This window comes from Simochromis diagramma, unplaced genomic scaffold (genome assembly GCF_900408965.1).
Source record: "Simochromis diagramma unplaced genomic scaffold, fSimDia1.1 OVJJ01000343.1, whole genome shotgun sequence".
NCBI classification, from domain to species: domain Eukaryota; kingdom Metazoa; phylum Chordata; class Actinopteri; order Cichliformes; family Cichlidae; genus Simochromis; species Simochromis diagramma.
In genome coordinates this window covers 7566022-7580338 of record NW_024386831.1, presented here as the reverse complement: position 1 = coordinate 7580338, position 14317 = coordinate 7566022, and the positions used below count along the sequence as shown (strand labels likewise).

The following is a 14317-nucleotide window of genomic DNA, read 5'->3' as shown; positions in this document are numbered from 1 at the left end:
GTCAAGGACGTTCTCCGAGTCATTTCCTTTGTTGTTTCCTTTAGTTTTACTGAAAATGAAAAGGGACGTGCTGCAGCTGCAGCAGCCATACTAACAAGAACCCAAAGTGCACAAATGCCATGCACATTATGTTATTTAAGCAATCTTGCACAGAAAACCAGACAGATAAGTGCTCATGGCTTGGATTTAGCGCAGGGCTTATCTGCAGAAACCCGATGCTTCTGACAGGACTCTGCATGAACTCAGACAATGTCTCCAATTCTTCACATAAAAGCACAAAGATGAAACTTTAGCAAAGACCACCAAAAGCCTGATAAACACATTCTTCTGTCAGACTCAACTAAAATGAATCAGTTCGGATCAAAGGGCTTACCCCGTGTTTGTTGAGGGTTTGGCGAGGACCACCAGAGCAAGGTGCCGACCATGAGACATGGAGCACGGCGATGGGGGTTTGCATGAGTGCAGAAACGTGCAGGTTAGTATTGGTCATGATGATAACTTGTGACCTGATGTATTGTTTACAATATACTGCAACTATTGAAAACTGCAGCATGATCATAGAAGTATCATAACCCTGGGGAGGAAAAATGCTTTCTGTTGTCAAAACAAGTTTAATAACCAAAAACATCTCTTATAATGTCACTACAATTACAGGTTACAATTTTATGTTTATAACTGAAATGACTAAATTGTGCATTATGATTGGCCGACTCTGTTAAGATTGTACGAGCATGTTTTCACAAGGAAGCCAGAACCCAACATAGCAAAAAACCTGCGTAGCTCTCATGGGCTAAAGAACAAAATGTGAAATCTCTGACCCGGCCAAGTATGCGCTCTGACTTGAATCCAATTCAACACCTTTGGAGGATTGTAAAGTGGTGCGCACCGTGCAAAAAAAACCTCCCTCCAGCAACGAGAAGCAGAATAATCTGCCAAGAAAAGGCAAAACATCTGCATCCAGCGACGTAAAAAAACATTAAAATGAAAAGGAAGTGTGGATCTGCTGCTTAAATAGGAATATTTTGTTCTTGCGTTTTATATCAATCGTGTCATTTGGAGGTTTGTTAACACAACCGAAACACAAAGGATAGCTGTCTCCTTGGTAACAGCATACAGGGTGTCTAACTGGTGGAATAATAAACTTCCAGAACAGTTTGACAAATAGATGCATAATGAGATCAAGTAAAAATATTTCATGACAGTTTTATTTCTGTATGTGATTTTTTTTATTTATTATAACACTCGGTTATAACTGCTGCTGCAATAAGTGTGAAGAACAGGTGCTATAATGAACTTTGCCATTATAAAGAGACATTATGAGAGAAATCTTTAAATAGAGGTTTACAGCAGTTTCACCTGTGAGGTGGCAGAAACATCTACATCCTGCAGGTAAATGTTATCACGCTGACCTCTGAAATTAAAGGTTGTTCATTTTTGTGAGCATTTAAAGGCAAATGAAGGGACAACAACTGAAAAATAACATAAAATCACTGCAAGCATCATGAATGATCTTTTATTTGCATGACTCTAAACTTGAATCAGTAAGTATAAACAAAAGCTGCCATGTTGACTGTGAAATAATGCGTTGTAAGAACTCCAATCTCACACAAAACCCTCTTCTTCACACGTAAGCGCACACTCGCAAAGCACAGCGGGCCCCCCAACAGCAACAAATGCTCCCCCTAACAAACCATTAGAGCAGCATAAGCACCGCCATAAACGAACCCTGGTGGTAACATCAAGAAAAGTTTGCTGACAAGGAGCTCGTTAATGTTGTTTGTTGACTTCGTGTTGATGTTGTTTACTGTCCACTGTATCTGCTGCGCACATTAAAAAGAAGTTATACGTCAAATTATTCCCTTCCCCGCTCCCTCTTTCCACAAGCAGCCGTGGACATTAATGTGTATTTGTGCAGGCGATCGTGTGCTTGAAATGTGCGAAACAGAGTGATGGCGTTTTTGTCTACGCGCGTGTGTGCGTTAGTGTGTGCGTTGGTGTGCGTGCGCGCTCCTGCCTGGGCATTCTGGTGCATGGATTTTTGCGTGCACGCCTTTCCGCCTGCGTGTATTTTCAGGCCGCGTTTGTGTGCGTGTGCACGTGTGCTGCGCGGGGTCTTAATTAATCTCTGTCATTAATAATTTAATCATGGCTTTTTGTTTAATAAACAGTTTGGCAGTGATGTATTGCGGCTGGGTCAGGTAATTTGATTGGCGGTGGAAATGAGCTGGGTATGCATATGTCTCTCTCTCTCGCTCTCTCTCCTCTCTCTGAGATATTACTGCTGGCATTCAGGACCGGCGAGTGTGCGCACACACAACAGGGGGAGGGCAATTACGCTAAGATGCCATAATGATCAGTGATGGATGTAGAGAGAGCACATTTCGGCTAATGGAATAACACTGGAGGAGGAAAAAAACAGCAAAGAAAATTTTCAGAATTACTTTATATTACAAAGTACATTTCCATCAATGTCTCCTCAACTATTATTAAGGTGCCCAAAATGGGGTTATGTGCTTTTCCTCCTGTGTGCTCCCTGCTCTGCCCCAGTACATTTAATGAGGCCGAGTTCGAGGCTATTCCCAGCTGCAACACTAGATGGCACTGTTGAATAGTCTGCGTCAATCTGCAGCTCTCCCAGTGACGTTTCACTTCTTCCTCTCTGATTTAATCTACTTTCTGTTCTTCCATCATTCCCGTCTTCTCATTTAGTTTCACACACCTGCAGTTAATGTTTTTATTCACGAGTAGCATGAACAGGACAGGAATGCACTGCTGGTCAGTGTAAGTAATCTTACACTCGTGTTTTTAGTAAGCACAGTAGTGTAACATCTAACCAGCCTGTTTAGAAGAATCCCAGAGTCTGACAGTTACAATTTGAAGTGTTGCATCGAAGAATTATGAAGAGTGTTTTTGCAGAATCTGTGCAGTTTAGCAGGGTTTCTGACTTTTGCTGCCTAACCACTCTATTACAGCTTACAGCTCAGACGGGCGTGCTGTGGCTTTGTCCGTCTGGTCCGTGGGGATCCAGAGCTGTATTATATATAAGCCACTGTGCAGATTTTGTGTACATTCTTTTGCGAGTTGTGCACAGACCATACTGTAAGTGTGTAACGACTGTGAGTATAAGGATTAGGATTTATTGTACTGGTAGCAGCCGTCTGTGTGTATTTTGTGGGATCTGTTTTTGTGGCAGCACAACAAGCACTACCACATGTTAGCGTTTGTCTAATTTTGTTCTCTTAGGGCCAAAAGAAGCACAAAGGATTTGAGGAAACATGCAACAAGTTCCCTGCAAACCTTTTAGCTGAGCATTGCACGTCTTCTCAAGCCCCTGAAAGTGTCAAGGTGTTTTAAATTTCCAAAAATATATAAAAACCCATAATTTAATACGAACAGCATGGGGATTAAAAATCTGCTTCAATAGATCCTGATATTATATAGGAGCAGACATGCATTCAGCTTTCCACCTAAAATCAAAGGTACTCGATGGAGTTAAAGGCTGATCTTCCCAAATAATCTTACACACAGCCTCAAATGTTTGTATGCAGGTAGCCAGACAGGTATGTGCTAATGCATGCGGTCCACACTCGTATGTTTCTCTGTTTATTTTCCTGTTCTTCTCCGTTTGTCCAGAGAGTTTAAGACCCCGGCGATGGGAGGTCCAGCACCAGAGCGCTGTTACCTCCTGCTGTGTGGAGATGAAGCCTCTGTGATTTCAAACACTGTAAGAACGTCTTGTCTGTTGTTATTGTTTTGTTAAAGATGACCTTAAGTGTTTTGAAAAGCATCTAAAATGAAATTTATTTTTATTATTATCATACGTGTGTCCTTCATTTGGGTCTTTTCGGACGACTCATAGCTGTTAAACACTATTTCAGCTGGAAATGAAATATGAATGCTAAATTAAAGTGCGCAGCTTTAACTTGAATAGATTTATATCAATATTAATATAAATGTGTGGGAGACGTAACCCTTTAGTTCCCAGATTTCGTGGGTTTGCTGATAGCTCAGAGATGATGAGAGTCAAAAGTTGGCATTTTGATTTAACCCTTCGTGGCTGCACAGCGGCGTTCGACGCCTCTGCAGTGTGGAGGCGTGCATGTTTACCTGTCTGATTAACACAGCATAAGGCTGGAGGATTTACTACAACAGGTTGGAACTAAAAAGAAGCAAACTGCAGTTCTTAAAACATAAAAGGAAACTGTTAATGTTCTATGGACTGATCAGAGTGATTCATTAGACCAACTCCCTTTTAACAGGAAGAAACCTCCAGCAGAACCAGGCTCAGGGAGGGGCGGGGCCATCTGCTGTGATTGGTTGGAGTGAGAGAAGGAAGACAGGATAACTGGACCCTACAGAGGTTGCACAGGTAGTTCAGCTCCTCCAGGGTGGCACATCAATGTGTACCGCAGCCAGAAGCTTTGCTGTGTGTCAGGAGCCAGGCTGTTACTCTACCGGGCCGTAGAGCAGGGGTGGGCAATTCCAGACCTCGAGGGCCGGTGTCCTGCAGGTTTTAGATCTCACCTTGGGTCAACACACCTGAATCACATGATTAGTTCGTTACCAGGCCTCTGGAGAACTGCAGGAGCTAATTTAGCCATTTAAATCAGCTGTGTTGGTTCAAGGACACATCTAAAACCTGCAGGGACACCGGCCCTCGAGGCCTGGAGTTGCCCACCCCTGCCGTAGAAGATCCTAAACCCATCAGCAGCACTGGTATCTGCTCCTTTGTTCAAGGAGGAACAAGATGAGCAGCGCCAGAGCTGCAAAATGACCACCAGCAGGAAACTATCATGACTGACCTTGGCCACACAATAAGACACAGACTTCATGATGGTGGCCTGAGAGCCCAGCATCCTATCACAGCGCTCCTGAGAACTGCTGCTGACTTCATCCCATTACAACCACGGTGTACCATCTTCTGATGGCAGGATAACTTTACTGCTACACCAGCGATTTCAATTTTGACAGCAGTGACCTCGCAGTTAAAGAGCAGTGTACTGTTTAGATAAATGTATTTGACCATGAAGCACAGTGGCGCTGTCATCAGCACTGTGCTGTCACTGTTCTGGGTTTGAGCCTAATGTTCGCTGATTATTCTTAATTAGCTGTAGGTTTTATGTCAACAGGTGGGATGTGCTCCACCTGTAGCCCCATTTTCCATGTTCAAATTCTCTGGATTGTTTAAAGTTTGGCTCATTTCCTGTGTTACACCAGTGTTACTGTCATGTGACAACAGGAAACACACTCAGCTTCAGTAGAAGTTACATCATTAACTCTGCGTTTACCTCCTGTTATGAGTCTGAAGCCATTTAATTCATTTAACACACTTCCAAGTAGGAATGAGTGAGCTTTGACCGCTTCCTGTTGTCTCAAATTGGACATGGACATCAAACTATGATTGTAGCACTATCTGCTGCACTAAGCACACACTCTCCTCCTGCTGGCTGAAAACGTTTGGAGGGCTTGGAGAAGTGTATGTGTTCGCAGTGCCCTCCATATAGCTGTACTTGACAATGTGCCAGCAGGTGTACACTCAAAAAGAGGAGAGTACGTATGGAAGCACTTCTCACTTTAAGGCCGGATTGATTTGATTCCTTATCTGCAGTTGTGAAAGCAGCCGTGTTAGTTTTTCTTCCGCCATCAAACAAAGAAACCAAACTTTTATTTTCCCACTTTTTTCTCTACATTTAAGGTCAGCCAGATTAATTCTGAGTGCACGGACTTGCAGCAGTATATGTCTTAGTAGAATATCTTGCTATTTCTGAGTCCCGTGATATTTAAGGAGGACCGAGCGCACTGATTTCCAGATTGCACTCTGAAACATTTGCTTCCCTTTGCACAAAGACACAGGAAAGATAAATGTTTTAAAAGCAGAAAGCAAAGCATCACAGGGTCAGTGCTTTCTCTCCACAGAACTCCCCCATTCTTCAGTTTAGATAAAGATTTCATGACTGCACATAGAAGTGCATTACAATAGTCCGAGTGCCCTATATTTTCAGCCTGAGCGGGTCTGCTGTAATTGACCCATGCCCTACTACACCGGACCACTGCTCTTAGTCTTATAGGTGCAGTATACAGTACTCAGCACTCATGTACGGTTTGAGTTGTGCGACAATTCAAAGTGTTTTTTTACAGTAAACTGTTAACTATAAATCCACCAAGTGAGGAATTCGAGTGGGTTGTCCACTAATATGAAGGTCGATGATTCAATTTCCAACTCCTCACATGAAGACGAGTCCTTGGGCAAGACACTGAAAAGGTTTTAAAAAACTACCTGATGTGTACGTGTAGACAGCGAGAGTGCTTTGTGTATACAATCAAAGTGCCCTGTGGGTATGTGTGTGGATGCGGCTGGTAGTGTAAAGTGCTTTGAGTGGTCAATAAGATTTGAAAAATGCTCTACAAATGCGGTCCATTTGCCTTTTTCTGCTATTCGTGTCCAAATTCGAATGTTTTCCATCCGTGATATTGAGTCAACATTTACTTTCCGCTTGAAAAGCATCAGTAAAATGTTGCTGCGTTCATCATTTACAGATCCCACCAGCTATTGTCAGCTCGATTTTACATCTTGTACCGCATTAATTCAAAGAATGCATCAGTATTACGCACGCGTCTCAGTCCTCTTTATCTTATCAGTCCATTTTTCCTCAGGACGGGCTCTTAATTGCAGCAAGTGCAGTAGATTTGCTATCCACGGCATCTGCGTGGAGAAATTTAAAGGCCAAGTGGGACATCAAATCCCCCGAGTGTGTTCTGGGTCTGTTCTGGGAACTCTTCCCAGTTAGACATCCCGTGAAAGCTCCACGGGGAGGTGCCTGCGAGGCATTCAAACCCAGTGCCCAGACTCTTTGCCGGCTTGTTTTAACCAAGACGTGACTTTTAGTGTGCAGTTACCGCGTCTTTGATCGCTGAGTCTGTGTGATAGGCAGCAAGAAAACAGTAAACAAAGTCTTTCTCACAGTCAAATCAGCACTAATTTTGATGTTAAATAACACTGCTTAAAAGCTTCCATCGTTAGGGCCAGTAGCTGCTTTTCTTTCTGTACTCGTCAGAGCTGAACAGATTAAGTGACACATTCTTCCCTCGAGAGCGTCGACTGCTTTGTTAAACACGTGATTAATAAGACACACAGTGTGCTGCAGTTTTGGTTTGACGGTGCTGATGATGCAGAACTTGCACAAACTGATACACATATATTTTCTTTCCACATAAATTGTTTGTTTTTTTCCTGAATCTTCAAGAGGATTAGACACAATTATTTTAAAATGCGTGCCTCTGTGTGAAACATGCTGTTTGAGTCGATGTTTTTGTGTGTAAACGCTCATTTATGTGCGCACAGCACTGCGAGACTGTACTCGAGTTTGTGTGTGTCTGTCAGAAAGGCTCATTAGCTGGTGGATTCACAGTTGTAGGTATACAGAGAGGGTCCACTGTCCCTCTGGAGAGAACGACTGAACAGATGTTTACTGTGAAGAAACTGTGCAATAAAACAGGACAGGACAAACAGCTGAAAACACACACACACACACGCACACAGCAGAAAAACATTTACACAGAAACAGAAATGTGTAATGACAAGAAAAGCAGAGAGGAAACCATCACAAACACACAAACATGATGTAGCCTGCGATCGTTACATCCACATTTTAACATTTTGCTAAAGCATCAGGTCACGAGTGAGAAGTGAAAAGATGTAGAGTGAATGGATGAATGCCTCGTCACATATAACTGGTTACTGTCATGGTTGTGTATCTCCAACACATTTGTGAAGACAATTATAGACTGAGAGACACATTAACCCTTTAAAGCCCATCATAGAACCAAGTCCGCCAGAGTTTATCTTCATATTTTCACATACTGTAGTCCCATTTCTGGGAGCATTTCAAGTTGCTAAATATCAATACAGCTGTTATATCTCAAATTTTAATAGTATGTTTGCATTAAGCCCAGAGTAACTACATGAATTGCAATAAAAGTGCAATAGACTACAAGTAATTTTTTTGAAAATTGTTTTTGTTTTGTTTTTTTTACACATATTTCAGAGGTTTATCCCTCAGAACTGTAAATGCAAAAAAAATTGCACCAAACAAATTTCCAACAGTGTCTTCAAAGTTACATTTTTGAGATGGAGCAATTTTTATAAACTGCAGGAAAAACAAAAATAAATATTTTGTGCAAAAGAAGAGAAACAAACAGCACGTGCATCAAAATAAACGGTTTCCAACAGTTCAGTGTGAGTTCTTTTAACTTTTAAAAACACCAGTAAACCTTTGAAAGGCACCGTAGGGGGAAAAAAACTACGTTTCCCACGAAAATGACGTCACTTCCGGTTTTCGCAGGTAATGGCGGACACGTGAGTTTGCACATTTATTTGTAGGAACATGGGAGGTGCTAACAGCCGATCGTATCAGCAAAGGGTGTTTGTGGATTATAATGTTTTTGCTGTTGCCAGCGCATATGTGGAAGGAAACTGCCACGACAAGTTGAATGCGACCTGGGACAAGTTGATTGCATCTTAAGTAAGTTTAACTCCTCTGGTTTCACGTGCAAAAGATTTATTGCGCCAGCTTATGTGGTTGCACTTCTACTGGGATTTAAAAATAGTTACACAAAACAGAGCATGCCCGCTCCAATAGACTGTGCTGTACAAAACTGAACTGTCGAGAAATTAAGAATATGCACAAACAAGGGAAAGTTTGGGTAAAGATGGAAATATAATTTGGTACAGTCTAGATTAGTTACTGTCAAAACATTCCTTGGAAAGCAGAAGGAGCTGAGTATGATTCCCAAATAGTAGTAAAAGTAAAAATACAGAATATGTCAGTAAATAAGATCAGTCGTCTTTTTGGCTGCTGGCTTGTGTCAGTGTCACTACTAAGGAGGGTTTGCTGTGTCTCCCAGCACAATCTCAGGAGACAGGTGGTCACTCTGGGAGAGCTGGACAGGGCCATAGAAGACCCTAAACCCGTCAGCGGGACCGGTGTCTCCTCCTTTGTTCAAGGGGGAACAGGATGGGCACAGCCCGAGATACAAAACGACCTCCAGCAAGCCACAGGTGAGGTACAGTGCTCACTGCCCGGCACCATTCAGCTCGACCGGCATTTACCAGAATTAGCAGGTCCACCATTGGCACCCTGTGCTTTTCACAGATGAGAGCAGATTCACCTGAGCATGTGTGAAAGACACGAAGGGGTCTGGAGAAGCTGTTAAGTGTAATGTGTTAAGGACCAAATCACATAACTGTGGTCAGTGGAAACAAAACTCTGTTCAAAATCAGACCAAAGTGAAAAATTGTTTTCACACAGATTTTTAGGTGTTACCTTCATTTTTTGGCTACTCTTTCTTGTTGTTTCCTTTCATATATAAAAATCAAATATTGGAGAATCCAGCCTTATTTAGTTTTTGCTAAAATGGACCCAAACCTTAATTAATTCTTTTAGCTACAGGAGTTTAAAAAAGGAGGAAAACAACAGCAGAGGAAGAAAGAAGAGAACCTGAGACCGGAGCAAACGGATGGAAATATAAAAGGTGTAACAGGGCCGACATGGTTGGGAAGTCATGGGCAAGAAGGTGTTTCAGCAAGCATCCGGCTGTGGTGAGCGCCAGCATGGATCGAGTGGGACACAAAGCAATTCCCAGCAGGTGGAGCTTGTTGTGGAAAGAGGAGCCTGGGCTCTGTGCGGTGGTCGGTGATCCCTGTTTTATGGAGTTTCTCCCAATGCGAACGCCACACAAAGGGACGGGACGGTTGTGTTCTGCATGACAAATAAAAAATAATACTGCTGTCGAGGGTTTACGTTCATCTCACTTGTTTTTATCTTTTATTATGAAAAATTTTATTGTATATGTCCAGCCATCCATTTTCTTACACTTGCAAGGTTGCAGGAGGCTGGAGCCTATCCCAGCTGGAGTGAGGACACACTGTGGACCGGTCACCGATCTGTCTCAGCGCTAACACAGGGAGACAGACAACCGCTCACTCTCACACAGTCACCAGTTAACCTGACCTAATTAACCTAATGCAAGTCTCTGGACTGCGAGAGGAAGCCGATGTACCTGGAGCTGACAGCCTGAGTTTGAACCCAGGACCTGCGTCTCGTGAGGCAACAGTGCAAATCACCACAACATGAACTGAAAGAGAAAAAAGAAATGTCCAGATATTTTTTTTCCTTCTAAAGATGTCCCTTCTTTTAAAAAATGGGAACTTTATAGACATAAACGACAGGTTGACACCGAGCGAGTGGAGGCGAATGTTACTGTGAAATAGAAAAACCTTCTCATTTTACTTATTTTTGGTTTTTCTATTGTTCTTTTTGATTTCTTTATTTATTCTATAGCTGACTTCATCTCTCACAGTGATGCGCAATAGAAAATATCACTGAACTGTAATTAAGGTTTCAAGGCTTGCTAAAAAGCTCATTCCGGACTTCATTAAACGTGTTATCAGGTCACGTAACTCTGAAGCACACCACAAAGAGAAGACAAGAAAATTAAAACTTTGTTAGCAATTTTAGATAATTAAACATCACGCATGCTGGGTCATGACAAGAGCCGGTCCTTTGTGCTCTGATTGGCTTAATCAGCTTTTGAAGTAGGAAATTACTCCTTCAGCGAGATTGTGTAATTTCTTAGAGTGTGAGGAGAATGGCTTAATCAAATATAATCAGAATAGAATAATTAGGACTTATCTACAGCGTAACGATACAATGGAATACTCTTTACAATGAGAAACAGCAGCTTATGGTTGTGCTTGTGGATGCGTAAAAGGATCCCCTCGGTTGATGTGATGTAACCCGTCTCGTACCTGTTTTGGTGCTGAGCACAGTGGCAGTTTTTTTTTGTAGAGAGATTCTCTTGATATTAAAAATCCACATGCAGAAAATAAGAAAAGGCGCAACAGAGCAAACAGTCGACACACACAGGCTGCAGGAGCGACACGCAAAATACAAGCAAGTCTCTGCACGCTGGTTCGCATCCTCCCAGCTAGTAATGGAGGCGAACACACACACACTCAGTCCCTCAGTTGTCATGGGTACCCAGCTGACTAAAATAACCACGGTTCTTTGTTCAACCACCTGTACCACTCTTACCACACTCCTTTCATTCCTTTTGTTTTTCTTTTCATATAATTGCCATCTCCTTACGCTTATTTACCGTTCCCTCTGCCTCCCGTCTTATCCGTCCATCTATCATTAGGTAAACTCTCAAACACACACCTATTCTTACCACGCCTCTCCTCCGGCTTTGTTCTTTTCCCTTTCTAATCTTCCCAGCTTCCCCTGACTTCTGCGCACACCCACACGCATACAGGCACACAGACTCACACATATAAACACAGGAATAGGCACCAAACCCTAAGCAGAGCACAAAGGGCGCACACACAATCACAAAGAGCACACACAGAGCACACACAGTGCCAATCCACTTAACCAAACCACTCTCTTCCTGAAAACGGCTGATTTGAGCCCCCGCAGCCCCTAATCATCCAATCAGGGGCAGAGCAATCTCCTCCCCACTGGGCCTATCAGAGCCCTTCGTACGGGTTCCACTGTTCCCGCCGCAGCGGTGAAGACGGAGTCGTGTTCAGAGTGTCCTGCCACTCATTCTGGGCATGTTCAAAGGGGCTTTCCCTGGCCGGTTCATTTATGGAGCTCTCTGCAGTGCACCACGCTGCTGCGAGAAGTGCACGATGCTGGTGTCCAGTCAAGATCGCACATCTCAATTTTGACTTACCTTTTCTTTTTTTGTTGCTACTGACAGCCGCCTTATACCTTATACGCTACGCAGTCGACCAAGCCTCATGAGATGGACGGATATTTACAGAAACACTAAAAACTGTAAAATGCAAAGCTTGCCCTGAATGTGCAGTTACTGAGAGCAAAGCACGAATCACCTTGCAGAAAAGAGAATGACAAACTTTGTTAGCAATTTTGGGTTGTTAAATGTAGTGCATGCTGGGTCACGGCCACAGCCAGTCCTTTGTGCTCTGATTGGCTTAATTAGCTTTTGAAGTAGGAAATTACCCCTTCAATGAGATCGTGTGATTTCTGAGGGTGTGAAGAGAAAGACTTAATCAAATATAATCAGAAAAGAGTAATTAGGCCTGTTATCTTTAGCATGAAGTCACATTATTAAATGCTTTTGAATAAGAAACGCCGACGTATGGTGACAAGATTGTTCTTTGCACTTTTTTCAAGATAATAAATCGAATGCGATGGCTATCTCACGTTTATCCGACTTTAATCACCTTTTTACTCGGGCGGGATGTTTTCGACCGGCTAAAAGCTGCAGGCCCGAGATGATGGACTTCAAGTCGTGGATCAAGGAGGTCCATCAACAGCTTTTACTCAAGTGACACTAGAAGCAGCACACTAGTAAATGCCTCTCTTACACTCTCTTAATCAACAGTGAGCAACACTAGCTAACAGTGGCTAGTTAGTGACCCAATGCTGTTATCCAATCTCAACCGATTCCCACACAAACTCTGTGTAAGGATAAAAAAATTAAGACAGTATTCCTGGGAATGTGGAGGTTATGTCATATTCAAGTTGATGTGAGGTGTTATGTCACTTCCTGTTAATCCCGATGTACAGAAATAAGCTGTGGTTGGTGCTTGCATGACATAAGCATGAGTGAATACAGCTTTTTTATTTTACCTCTACTTTTTGTTTTGTTTCAAAAATGGCATCAGTGATACACCTGACCTGCAATAAAACAATGATTTACACTTAAGCCAAACCCCTAATAAAACGTTAGCATTCTGCTAACACATCCTGATTCCCTGCGTGTTTAAAAAGCAGCTTTGGTGGTCAGCAGTGACTGTTGCTCGTTTCAAACCTCGATGCTATAAAGTTGTTTGTCTTGCTGTAACATCCCTGACACTTAGAGTACGGAGCCCCGCAAGGGACATGGGAGAAAAAAAATGAAGATGAACTTTTTCGAGCGCTCGCAAAACTTGGGCGCATCCTTCGGAGGCCGCCAGCTCGAAACCGATCAGGAGGTCGAGGCACAATGTGCTGGGAGTGCGGTGTTCCCCCGGCTGTAGTGGGCCTCGACCTCCCGTTAGCTTCGAGCCGGTGGGTAACAGACGTCTCAGAAAACGTCGGAGCACTTCTGCAAATATGGGATGTCTTGATAAACCGAGCAGATATTTGAAGTTTACACAGCTACATTCCTGAGAATATCTTAAAAGTTTATTTTGTAATAAGAGTAAAATTAAAAAGAAGTAGCTGCCGCCATTGTTAGAAACGAATCGGCTGGGCCGCGCTATGAATTCTGGGATAGGTCGGGTCACGAAGGATACACCGACTCGGCCTGCAAATGCGACCTGCAAAGGATGCAGTCTATTTTGCAAGATCTCGCAAAAGTAACTCGGGATCACGGAAAGGTTTTGCGAGATTTCGCAAAAGTTCATCTGGAACCTATAAAAAATCATTTATAAAAGTCACTTGATGCAGTGGCTCCACCCGTGGCTTCTTCAAGAAGAAAAATGCTTACTCTGTGAAATTTATATTTTTTGCAGCTGTTTAGCCAAAAGTCCAGAGAGCAGAAATTGTCTGTGTTATTAGGTGAGTGGGCAGCTAGCATTAGCCACACGCAAACTTATATCTTTAGTTATTTCTTCACCTACAACATCAGCAGGATTTGACTGCAGCTCACCTGATGGCTGCAGGCATCGTTACTGTAGCATTAAAATCTATGCAAACCCCAAAAAGTCCTATTAATATTCCTCTTAATTCAAGTACAATACACCACATCAGATACGTACTTAAGTATAGTAAGTAAATGTGGTTTGTGAGCACACAGATAAAAACACAGAGGCAGGAAATGGAGCCTCGCCTTTAACGGCACAGAAGCAAAGTTGTGCAGGTGGGTAGAGGGTTGTTGTCACGGTGATGGGAACCACAAAATGTCTCTTTTGTTTGGACCGATGTTGCCATCTGTTCATTTCAGTGTCATGAGCAGCCTCTAATACGCCTCATCTGAAAGTGGGTAAAGAAAAAAAAGAGTACATGAGCTTTTAGGGAAAAAAGGGCAGAGGAAGGAGGGCAGGTGGAATTAGCTTCGTATCCACCTCTGCGACAGCGAAAAGACACATAATTAGAGGAAAGCAATCTCCCGTCCGCAGCTCTTTCTGTCTTTCCCTACCTTTGCTCACACTCAGCCCACATCTCTCAATCTCCGTCTCTCTCTGCCCATCTCTGAAATGTTTTTGTCTATTTGATTTTCTCTTTTCGTGCTCCATAATGGCACATTGAGAAACCTCTATCCACCCTCATCCCCGTCCCACTATACTCTTCCATTATCCCCCTTT

The 14317-nt window shown here is 42.9% G+C and overlaps 1 long non-coding RNA gene across 1 annotated transcript; it reads left to right on the top strand.

The window, feature by feature from the left end:
• The first annotated feature begins 8220 nt into the window (after window positions 1–8220).
• LOC120731030 lies at window positions 8221–13116 on the top strand. Its single transcript, XR_005695263.1, has 3 exons — window positions 8221–8522; window positions 8905–9058; window positions 9444–13116. It is a non-coding gene; the product is annotated as an uncharacterized LOC120731030 (long non-coding RNA).
• Window positions 13117–14317: the final 1201 nt, after the last annotated feature.